General features: G+C 41.4%; 1 long non-coding RNA gene across 6 annotated transcripts in view; it reads right to left on the bottom strand.

Moving 5' to 3' along the window:
* Window positions 1–2,268: 2,268 nt before the first annotated feature.
* The window catches only part of LOC120397861, a 28,759-nt gene continuing 18,647 nt past the window's right edge, over window positions 2,269–12,380 (bottom strand). For 5 of the 6 annotated variants that reach the window (XR_005594042.1, XR_005594045.1, XR_005594054.1 and 2 more), the window contains one exon: window positions 2,269–2,468. This is a non-coding gene — a long non-coding RNA (uncharacterized LOC120397861). Of the gene's footprint in view, window positions 2,469–6,271; window positions 6,546–12,380 lie in introns of all 6 variants that reach the window. The other variant, XR_005594044.1, reaches the window with a different exon arrangement.

The raw sequence follows: 12,380 nt of genomic DNA, 5'->3' as shown, positions 1-12,380 counted from the left end.
GATTTTAAAGTGAGAGGGACCGTTATGATTATCTACTCTGATCGCCTGAATAACACAACCCATAGAATTTCGCCAAGTGATTACTGCATTAAATCCATAATTTCTGGTAGAGAGCATATCATTTAGAAAGACATCCAATCTTGATTTAAAGACTTTAAATGACAAAGAATCCATAACCCCCCTAAGTAAATTGTACCAATGATGAACTACCCTCACTGGTAAAAATTTTTTGCCTTATTTCTATCCTAAAATTTTCTAGCTTCAACTAGATTAAAGGGTTCTCAAGGATCAGAAATTGTCTCCCCATGTAGATACACATAGATTGTAATTAAGTCACCTCTGAGCCTATTCTTGGATTAAATTAAATAGACGGATCTTCTTTAGTCTCTCACTGTAATGCAGATATTCCAGATGTCAAATCATTCTTGTAGCTCTTTTCTGAACCATTTCCAATTAGTCAACATCTTTTTTAAAGTATAGACACTAACACTGGACACATCGTTCCAGTGACGGTCTCAATATAAAATAATACATCCATACTTCTGCACAATATTCCCCTGCTTATGCATCCAAGGATTGCATTTGCTCTCTTAGACATTGCATCATTCTGGGAGCTCATGTTCATTTTATCCACTGTGATCCCTAAATCCTTTTCTGAATCACTGTTTCCAAAGTACAGTCCCGTATTCTATTAGTGTGATCTACATTCCTGGTTGCTAAATGTATGACCTTGCAATTGACCTCTCCCTACCATTATTTGCCCCTCCACTACTGTTTCTGTCATCTGCAAATTTTATGATTTTGTCTTAAGGAGAAGATTCACCAGACTCTGTTAACAGAAACTGTCAGTTATGAAAAATAATGACAAAAAATGGCCCTTAATCCTAAATACTTAAATTTCAAAAGTTATCCATTGCACCAGATCTATTCACCAGAGATGACAAGAGAGAGTGGCAAACTCTGTGAGTGTGTGTGTGTGTGTGTGCATGAGCACAGAGAAATGTAGGATGTGCAGGACGAAAGGGAAAACCAGGACATGTGTGTGCCAGGGAATGCAGCAAGTGCAGAAGGGAGAGAATATTTGGGGTAGTGCAGGGGAAGATAGGGAAGTGCAAGAGGCCTGGGAACCTAGGGGACAGGAAGGAGAGGGATATGGGTGCACGCTCTAGGGGGATCACACGGTTCTGGTGAAGCAAAGTATTTGTAAACCATCTTCACTGGCCACTCTGCTCTGGATGCTTTGCTCTGCTCACAGTAGCTCGGCCCTGTAGTGACATCTGGGGGGAGGGAAGAAGTCTAATCTGTTCTTAAAAAATAATTTTAAACTAATCTGGGATTGAAATCACTAAAGTACCTTCATCATAATCATATGGTTTCTGTATGGTGTAACTATAGGGCAGAGTTCAAGTTGTTGGGTGTCCTGTTGCATTTCCATACATTAAATGTTTGGATTTCTTTTATGTTTAACCTTAACTCTAAATTTTCCTAAATTTAACACCTTAACTTTTGGGTACTGTTAGTCCCGCCCAGGTCTACTTTTTGATAGTTATACCATCAGCTGTAATGATTTTACCTTACATTACTAATATTAACTCGCAACATTAACTCCATTTTAGTGTAGTGTTTGAGATTCTATGTGGCTATAGACATCACTAAAGACAGCTGGACTGAGAAAGAGAGAGAAGATGAGGTAACATATTTGTGCATGCATTAATAACCAATTAAAAATATACTGCTTTTTGTTGTGTAGACTACTGAAGCTTTATCATAAATCTAAGGCAATGCGTATTAAGGAATATTTTTGTATTATTTTAATGTACCTATTCATTCTAACACTACATACAAAAATTAATGCAGCAGGCTCACTTTTATGGAAAACTATGTGGCCTCTGAGGCAAAAAAGTAGTTGTCTTCTTTCTCTCCTTGCTGAATATGGGGAAAAAAGGGCAAGTTAAATGCTATTTTCAAGAAATCATGCACATCTGTAGAGCTGCTTATGGACTAAGGACGTACTTTGTAAGCACTGTGTGTCCTTGTACAAAATATTAAATTTTGTTTATCAGTTTGGCAATATAGCCATTGAACTCTATGAGCTCCCTCTGGTGACCAGCACCTGAACATTATTCTGATTTTATGACCACAGACTATAAGTGATAGAAAACAAGATTGATTTAGATGCACAATGCTATGGGCTGCAGCCTGCCAGAGATTACATATATCTTCATTTAAAAACAGATTTTTTTTTATTTTGAAGATGATAATTCTCTGGATTTGAGGGGGATATAGACTCTGTCTATTTCTTCCTTTGGCTATTCACCTTGTGTTCAGCTTGCCTTTTAGAAAGCCAGCAGGGGAGGGCACTTCTCAGATCTCCTTTCCAGAGTCATTTGACCCCATCTTTGTAAATAGCACTTTATCTTCCCTGTGACTGATGATGAACCAGATGCAACATCAAAAAGCAAAGATGTCTGTAAAACACAATTATTTTTTAATATCCCCAGCTGTGAGAATATAGCTAAAACATGTTAAGAATAGATTAGACTTATCAATCATACAAATAGGTAACATAATTCCTAAAAATTGACAAAAAAGATATTTTCTTCCTTTCACTTACAATACAAAGCTGCATTTTGCAGAAACCTGAGAGCCTTAGGGCTTGTCTATACACAAACGTTGTACCACTTGAACTATATCCAATGGATATACGCTAATGATATACTTAAAGCAGTACAATCCCGAACTGGTAGGCACAGTTAAATCTGTATAATCTGTGTTTGTACTGGCCTGGTTTATTCCCATAAGAGAATGGGAATAAGCTGTACCAATATGAGTCACCTTTATACTGGTATAGCTGTGACAGCGCAAAGGGCTGTACTGGTATTATTATTTCAGTAACCAACATTGTTGTACTTGTACAGGCCCTGGATAAAGACTGAATAGGAAAAACTTAAGTCCAAAGGACCCAAAAGGAGAGAGCTGAAGGTTACTATAAGTATAAGGATTCTTATCTTACTTAGTCTCCTGCCCAGGGGCCGAGTTCTTGTGAGGCAGCTTTTCTCCCCAAGTGAGAAAGAAAGGTAGAAGCTCACACGTCCTTAGTCAAAGTAAGAGGATGTGCTCAAGCGTGGGAAAGAAACATATAAGTATACACAGCATACTCTCTCTGTCTTTCTAGCTTCCTATACCCCTATATTTTAGGTGGGAGGAGAGAAAATAGTGTGTTTTATTCCCCTCAAATAAAAATAATTACATATCAAAAGGGAAAACCAGAAGGAATCTGCTTTTATACAGTTCGATATAAAGCCCCTTTACGTTTCATTCTTCCAGGTGCTAGCACCTTCTAGTAGGTGAAACTTGTAAGCTGCTACATTGCACTTGTCCACACCTGAGAGAATCAAAGTATTATTTAAGGGCCAATGGACTACAGATAGCACTGTGGATATGTCATAATTCCTGGAATTGCAGCAAAAGCAGAAGTTCCGCTGGGTGGCCCCCAAATTTAGCAGTGTCTACGCCTACATTTTTCATGTAGGGTTTATTCCAAGACCAAATTTTATTACATCTAACAAGTATTTAGGGATCTGCTGTCCTAACAAAGGTTGTTTGCTTGTTTGTTTGTTTGTTTGTTTGTTTTAGCACATTTCCCCTCTACAGACCTGCCAATATATCTTTCCAGGTAGATGGGAACACAGATTCTGAGTTTGGCCAAATCTTACAGTCCTTGCTCAGGCAAAATTTCAGTTGAAATGGGTGAGCTCCTTGAGCATTGTAGAGTTACTGTCTAATGAATGTTAGTTCGCCAAAATAGGAGAAATTCACGTCATTTCAGAATTTTTCTCAGCTTCATTTTCTTCCAAGGCTCATTAATTTTTAAAAGAGCCAATTTTCTTACCTCGGCTTCTTGGTAAGTGGTGTTGGATTAGCATAATGTAACAATAATTATATTTCCAGTTGGGGAAGAAGAGAGAAGTATGACAAAGCACAATTGCTTAACCAAAGAGTTTTGGATCAGTATTCAAATCAAATGAAAAATCAGTAGTCACATACAATTTCATGGCGGTCACTACGCTGCATAAATTGGCCATTTGATGCTTCTGTTACTCAGCAGTGTCCCATAGGCAGGTCCACCCATCATTGGGAAGAATCAGCTGGGAACAATTCCAATCATTCTTCTACTGGTTTGCATGAGCACAGAGTTTTTAAACACATTGCACCAAATTGTATCCTGTCAGTGACATAAACAGGATTACATACTAAAAAGCAACAAAGAGTCCTGTGGCACCTTATAGACTGACAAATGTATTGGAGCATAAGCTTTCATGGGTGAATACCCACTTCATCAAATGCATAGGATTACATAGTATAATTTATGCCAGAATTTGACTCAGAGAATGAGCTAGTTGTCTTCAGATTGTTGGGTATATTTATTTTCTACCAAGTTATGTCAAAGGGTTTGTACCACTAAAGTGAGCTTTTGCATCCACAACAATAGATGTAAATAGTGTTTGCTTCTGCAAGGTATTTTCAAAGGACAGTATGCATAGGGCACAAGTGACAAACATGTGAAGAAATTTACAAATGGCATGAAAATCCTGGAGGCAACAGAGCCAAGAAAATGCATCAGGTACCTCTCAAGAATAACATTGTGTACCTGTTCTTTCAGTTCCTGATTTGCATGTTGATACTCATTGTCTCACTGTAATTCACGTCTCCTTCAGGCCAATAAAAAGCACAACCATTCACTACATTGTTGTCAGCCTCAGTTTCGGTGGCTTTTCCATTTTCTGAATCTTTATGTTGAGACAACTAGCCAATAATATTTGTCTTCCCTTTCCTCTCTACCAGGTATTGATTGATTCCTTTTCCTCACTTCCTTATTCTTAGAACCATAGCGTTTAAGGCCAGAGGGACCACGAGGTCATCTAGTCTGACCTTCTGTGTATCACAGAACACCAACACCACCCAGAAACCAAGCACTAAACCCAACAACCAAAATTAGACCAAATGCTGTTGTTCTACATACCCAAATTTTCTGTGTTCTTCAAGTTATCCTAGCAGCAAAACCTGGGCTTCTTAGGCCAGGCAAGGAAACTCTACACTATGATCTGCAACACATCTCAGCAGATGTTGACTTAAGCATGCTCAGGGTGATTTTTCAGTCACTTATCTTTTTAACTTAGATTTTTCCTCCTGAAATGTAGCAAAGGGCCCATTCATCATAAAGGACTATCTATCAGCACATGCAAAGTTTGGAGGGCTTGCTCCAGTTGGTTTTGCATTACTGGGTTTAAGAAAAGGTCTTAACTTACTGGAAAGGTGTTTTGTTTTGTTTTTCCATCCTCTAAGAGCACAAATATGTACCCTCAGGAGCACAGATAAAGAACTGCACCTGCAGCTGCGGCCAGCCCTTATGTGGGACATGCAGGGTGGAAGGAGTGAAGATCTTTGCATCTTCCCACCCCCTGAAGTGCAACTGCACAAGGAACAATCTTGTGTCAAGTGTGGGCACCTTACACATTTGAGAATATTATGCACAAAACCACCCAACTGACTTAGAAGCACAAGTCCCATTGACACTTGTTTCTTCCCTTTCTTGGTCCCACTGGACCCACTAAATTACTTAGGTGCTTTTGAAAATCCCACCTAGAACACATTCAGTTGTCATGGAAAACTTTATGCACCAGACACATCTGGTTTTCAATTGTGCAAGCCAATGTAAGGGTTCAATCAGTGCACTACCCTTGAGTCTGTTTTTCAGTGAGTAGGTAAATTAGCAACGCATACATGCACAGCACAGTGCAACTTCCTTCTACATGTTCAGCTGTCACTAAAACTACTGTTATTTAAAAACTGCTAAACATGTGAGATGTGCATTTGGCAAGGGTTCATAATTCAACCAAATCAAAACCAGTTTTCAATAGAACATTCCAAAGTCCATCTCTATGATGGAAAATATTTCCTTGCCAAATGTCATTGTCTCTACCTCCAGCATTTCATCACTACAGGTGTTTAAAAAAGAAAGTCACACAAATTTGTATAAGAAGGATTAGATATTCATATGAATAAATGAGAACATGGTTACATCAGAACGGCGATCAGGGTTGGCCACTGCACTGTTTTTATTCTATCTTGGGTTTTTTTCCATTTGTTTAAAAATGTTGCAGGAGAAAAATGCGGACAATAGCATACACAAAAGGCGAGGGCTAGTCAGACATAGATTAAATTAAAGTCACCTAAGTACATTGATTACATAGATTAAAAGCATCATCACCTTTCATCTATACTACCCGGTAGTAGTTGTTTACCTCCCAAGTACTCTCTGGCTTTTGTGTGGCATTTTGGTTTCCATGGCCACAGAAGGTTCTTTTCCTATAATCAAAAACGACCTCCTGTTATAAAAGACTCGGAGCCTTTGCTCAGCAGGCCATTTCCTCCTTTTATTATTCTTTTCTCTTGCCTTCAGGGAAAGCTTTGTGTGAGCAGGACAGAGCACTTGGTTGGTTGGCAGTTGACCTCAGTTGCACACAATGAGTTCTGAGTGCTACCTGAAATGTGTGACAAAGAGGAAGGGGTCACTGGCTTACAGCATTACAAGGGCATGGGTAGGCAACTGTGATGACACATGGCAAATGTCAGTGTTCACCTAATTCAGGAGGATCCCATATGATTGGCAGTTCCTAGTTTTTCTGTATTTTGAAAATGAAAATATGAGAGTTAATTTATTAATAATGTTGGTAGGCTTGGAAGATGTAAAAATAAAAAACAAAGAAAAACTCTGTCTGGGATGAAATATGTACAATTTATAATATTATTTTTATTATTATTATTTTTAGAGCATGCCTCATTGCTTTAAAGCCACTTTAACTGCCTTCAGGCAAAATTTGTCATGGTATGCAGCTGAGTGCTGTGTTTGCTTAAAATACTTTTGACAATGTGACAAAAGAAAGCCTTTAAATACTTGATGACGGTAGGCTGGTTAGCAGGATTTGGGAACCAGTTAGCAGGTTCCAAGATAATTCCTCAGGATCCAGTGAAACTTACAGTCTTCGCTTACAGACAGCCCCCCAACCTGAAGCAAATACTCACCAGCAACCACACACCATACAACAAAAACACTAACCCAGGAACCTACCCTTGCAACAAAGCCCGATGCCAACTCTGTCCACATATCTATTCAAGTGACACCATCATAGGACCTAATCACATCAGCCACGCCATCAGGGGCTTGTTCACCTGCACATCTACCAATGTGATATATGCCATCATGTGCCAGCAATGCCCCTCTGCCATGTACATTGGCCAAACCAGACAGTCTCCACATAAAAGAATAAACGGACACAAATCTGACATCAGGAATCATAACATTCAAAAACCAGTAGGAGAACACTTCAACCTCTCTAATCACTCAGTGACAGACATTAAGGTGGCAATTTTGCAACAGAAAACTTCAAAAACAGACTCCAATGAGAAGCTACTGAACTTGAATTAATATGCAAACTAGATACCATTAACTTAGGTTTGAACAGAGACTGGGAATGACTAATTGAATCTATTTCCTCATGTTAAAGTATCCTCACACCTTCGTGTCAACTGCCTGAAATGGGCCATCTTGATTATCACTTCAAAAGTTTTTCTCCCCTGCTGATAATAGCTTCTCTTAATTAATTAGCCTCTTACAGTTGGTATGGGTACTTCCACCTTTTCATGTTCTCTATATGTATAAATATCTTCTTGCTGTATGTTCCATTCTATGTATCTGATGACGTGGGCTGTAGCCCACAAAAGCTTATGCTCAAATAAATGTGTTAGTCTCTAAGGTGCCACAAGTACTCCTGTTCTTTTTGCGGATACAGACTAACACGGCTGCTACTCTGAAACCTGATTTTTTTTCCCCAAAGCAGTTATTTTAAATGCAGACCCATGTTTTCTGTATTTGCCCTGTGATTATTGATGTGTGTTATCCTAAAAAGCAATTGCTTCATGCCCATTTCCTCCTTCTGGATATACTAGCTGAAGTCAGTGGGAGATTTACAGGTATATTTCATGGCAGAATTGGGGCAGCATTTATTTTTGACCAAAGAGGTGTTTATGTGAGTGCTGCTCATGCATATTTTTAATGTCTACCTATTTTCTTATAGCACACATATACTGTTTTTTCAGAATTCTAGTCAGTATAGTACCAAGATACTGAACAGAATAAGATGTGAGACTATTACAAATTCTTGTTCTTATGTGTTTACAACACAACAGAGATTCATATAGTCACCAGAGTTACCAAATTTTCAATGTATCCTTTTAAGAGATGAATCTCTTAGTGTTATTCTCAGGTGCTCTAAATGAAACACATGGTATATAGATAAGTTAGGTTTATTCAAGTCAGCAGGGCCTGATGAAATTCACGATAGAGTCATAGAATCATAGAATGGGAGGACAGATGGGACCACCAGATCAATCAGTCTGATGTCCTGTATATCATAAGCCACTAACACCACCCAGCACCCACACACAAAACCCAACAACTGAAATTAGACCCCAAGGTATTGCAACCCACAGGAGACTAGGTTATTGTGTGCCACAGGCAGAGAAGGAACAGTTACTTAGGGTATGTCCAGACTACCTGCCAGATCGGCGGGTAGCGATTGATTTATCGGGGATCGATATATTGCATCTTGTCCCCGAACGCGCTCCCGTCGACTCCGGAACTCCACCAGAGCGAGCAGCGGTAGCGGAGTTGATGGGGGAGCCTCAGACGTTGATCCCACGCCGTGAGGATGGGAGGTAAGTCGAAATAAGATATGTCAACTTCAGCTACACTATTCCCGTAGCTAGTGTTGCGTATCTTACATCGACACCCCCCCCCCCCCCCCGGTGTAGACCAGGCCTTACTGTATCTATGGTTCTTCGAGCTGTAATGCAAATGTGTATTCCACTTAGGTTTGTGCATTCCCAGTGCACTGAAGCTGGAGAATCTTGCCTAGCAGCGCTCACGCCATGTGGCCATAGCTCCTACCCGGGCTACATGAGGTGACGCCGCCCCAACCACACTCAATTATTTTGCACCGAACATCCAGAGGCTAGACTGCGATGCAGAGGGGATGGAGGGTAGGTTGCGGAATACATGTCTGCATCGCATCTTGAAGAACCACAATTACAGTAAGTAACCATTTCTTCTTTGAGTAGATGCATTTAGATGACTTGCAAGCAGTCCCTTCATATGGTGTACCATAAGACACAAACAGACAAGGAAAAACCCAAAAGGGTATAGTTCTGCCAGATAAAAGGCCAGATATTATCTGATGGCCAATGTGTGAAGATACTGCTCCTCCAGAGATGAATGCAGCTTTGGAAAAAATACAGGCAAATATACTGCCTGGTTTAAATGAAATGGAGGGACTTTGTCAACATTGCTTTGTCTTTGGAGAGTTACATGTAAGGATGCTCTGCCATCAAAGCATGCAACTCATACACTCTCCTCACAGACATTATCGCCATGAGGAGTGCAGGTTTATGGCATCAGAGAGGAAAGGGGCAGGCTGCCAGAGGCACAGACGGAGGTCCCTTGAGGGCAGCTAGGACCATGTGGAGGTCCCACAAGGAAACTGGTTACTGCACCAGTAGATGGAGAGGAATGATTCCTTTGAAGAATCTCGCCATCATGGCATTGGAAAACACTAATCTTCCATGAACGTATGGGTGAAAGGCTGAGATTTTTCACTAGACGCACCCTTAACGAGCTAAGTGTAAGCCCCAATGACAAAAAATGCAGCAAATACACCTCTGCCCCAATATAACACTGTCCTTGGGAGCCAAAAAATCTTACCGTGTTATAGGTGAAACCGCGTTATATCAAACTTGTTTTGATCCACTGGAATGTGCAGCCCTGCCCCCCTGGAGTACTGCTTTACCGCGTTATATCCAAATTCGTGTCATATCGGGTCGCGTTATATTGAGGTAGAGGTGTACTTTAAGATTTTTGGATATTAGCCAACGTTGGCTAAAATCTGCAGGCCAGTGACCACACTAGAAAATGCTTCCACTTTGTTGAATAGGCCATCTTGGTAGAGAGTTTTCTACTACTGAGAAGGACCAGTCGAACAGCTGCCGAACATCACTCTTCCTCCTCATTCAACAGCGGAGTATCCACACCATGAAATGCAGGGAGCTGAGTGAGACATGCAAAGTGTGACCATGATTCTGAGTTAGCACATTGGGATGGAGAGGAAGGGATGTGGGAGGATGAATCAACAGTGTGAGAAGGTTGGAATACCAGCACTGCCTTAGCATTCCGGGGCAATGGGGATGAGTGTGGCCCGATCTGCTTTCATCTTATGGATGACCTGTGGAATGATTGGGATCAGAGAAAAAGAGTACAGTAGAGCCAATTACCAGCTGATGTGTAAAGCATCGGTCAGGGAGCCCAGACTAAGGCAACCTTGAAAGCAGAATAGACAGCATTTGCTGTTGGCCCCTGGAGCAAATAGGTTGATCATCAGGTTGTCCCACACTGCAAAGATGATTCTCAAGACATTGTGCTACAGCAACCACTTGTGGTTCAGGGAAAATTCCTGTTGAGATGGTCTGTGAGATGATTCTGGACCATGGACAAGTGTTTGGCTATCTAAATGATACTCTCATCCATACAGAACTGTCACAAGCTGCTTGCCTCTTGGCAGAGCACCCTGGAGTGAGCTTCCCCTTCCCTGTTCACATAATACATCACGGTGGTATTACTGGTAAGTATGTGAACTACTGAACTCTTAATGCAGTCTAGGAAAGTGAGACAGGCATTGTAGACGGCCTGAAACTCCAGGACATTGATATGCAGTGGAGCTTCCTACTCTGACAACAGACCATGAACCTTCAGCTATCCCAGATGTGCTCCCCAGCCTCTGAGGGAAGTGTGGTTGACAACAATCCTTGTTGGTAAGGGGCAGGGTGAAGGGAATGCATAGATATACATTCACCTGAACCTTCCACCACAGCAAGGAATCCAGGATCAATGGAGGGAGGTGGACTAACCTGTCCAGAGGGTGAAGGGTTGGATGGTAAGCAGTCCTGAGCCATATTTGAAGAGGGCAAAGGCATAACCTTGCTAATTGTGTGCATAGGGACATGTGGCCTAAGAGTCTCAGGGACATGTGAACTGTTGTGGAAGATTGAGACTGAAAACCAAGGCAAAGGCGGTGAATTGTCTGGGAATGGTTGGTAGGCAGAAATGCTCTCAAACTCATAGAGTCTATTAGGGCCCCAATGAACTCAATTTTCTATATGGGGACCCAAACTGACTTTCTGGTATTTAGGATGAGACTGTTGGGTAAGTGCATTGTAATGCATATCTGAGAAAGGGCTTAAAAACCTGCCCTTCCAAGCTCTATTATTCACTGTAATTACAAATAGGAAATTTGGGGCCAAATGGGAATAAAATCTCTCAAATCTCTGCACAAGGATGAAATAACATTTCTCTATGTGTTTTGCAATAGGTGGTACCAAAGACAGCATACTCCAGAGAGCCTTTGCAGGCTCTATGAGCACATCATTGATAGGGAGGGAGTGTCTCCTAGACACAGATGGCTGCAGGATATCCACTAAATTATGGGTGTTCTCCTGCAGGAACTCTGCCTGAATGCCCAGAGAAACTGCCATGTGCTGAAAAAGGTCCTGATAGGTATTGAAATCCTCCAGTATTGGAAGAGAGGAAGAGCCAGGCACTGCTGAATCATCCAAGGATAAAGAGGAAGCAGTTAACTGTGCCAAGGCTGGCTCCCATTCCTGGACTGATGGTGCTGGAATGGGCAGCTCCTTCTCTGTTATTGGGGCAGGAAGAATAAAGTATTGTTACCCTGATTATGTGAATCAAGGACAGTGGAACTGTTTTATGACAGAAGGACTCGCCATCAACTAAGTAGTACTCACTAGACAAGGGACATGGGTTCCCAAAACCCAGTGAATTGAGAGAGGCTGGGGACAGGTATTTGTATCTGATGGTATGGGCCCCTTTTAAGGGCCTGAAACATCAATTGCATCTCCTCCTCTCTCCACTGTGGAATATCACAGCTAATTTTGATTCCATTAGGAATCTAGTTACAGGTTGCTGAGCTGAATTCACGTTGGGCCAATGGTGCACCAGCACTGAGGCTCCCCACTACAAGCTGAAATCCCTAAAGAGCTAAAATTATTAAGAGCTGAAATCACTGAGTGCTTGGTGGGAGCCTGAAGATATATTGCTGAGTGGCTGGTGGAGCGGAGCAGTTCACAGAATGGCTGGAGTGGCTCATGGGACGGCGAGTGGAGTGGAGTGGAGTGGAGCGGAGTGGCTGGTGGAGTGGAGCAGTTCACAGAATGGCTGGAGTGCCTCACAGTAAAGACTGCAGCAGAACACC

This window comes from Mauremys reevesii, linkage group 1, assembly GCF_016161935.1.
Source record: "Mauremys reevesii isolate NIE-2019 linkage group 1, ASM1616193v1, whole genome shotgun sequence".
Lineage (NCBI taxonomy): Eukaryota > Metazoa > Chordata > Testudines > Geoemydidae > Mauremys > Mauremys reevesii.
Note: the sequence above shows the minus strand (reverse complement) of the source record. Positions and strands in the feature narration are given on the sequence as shown.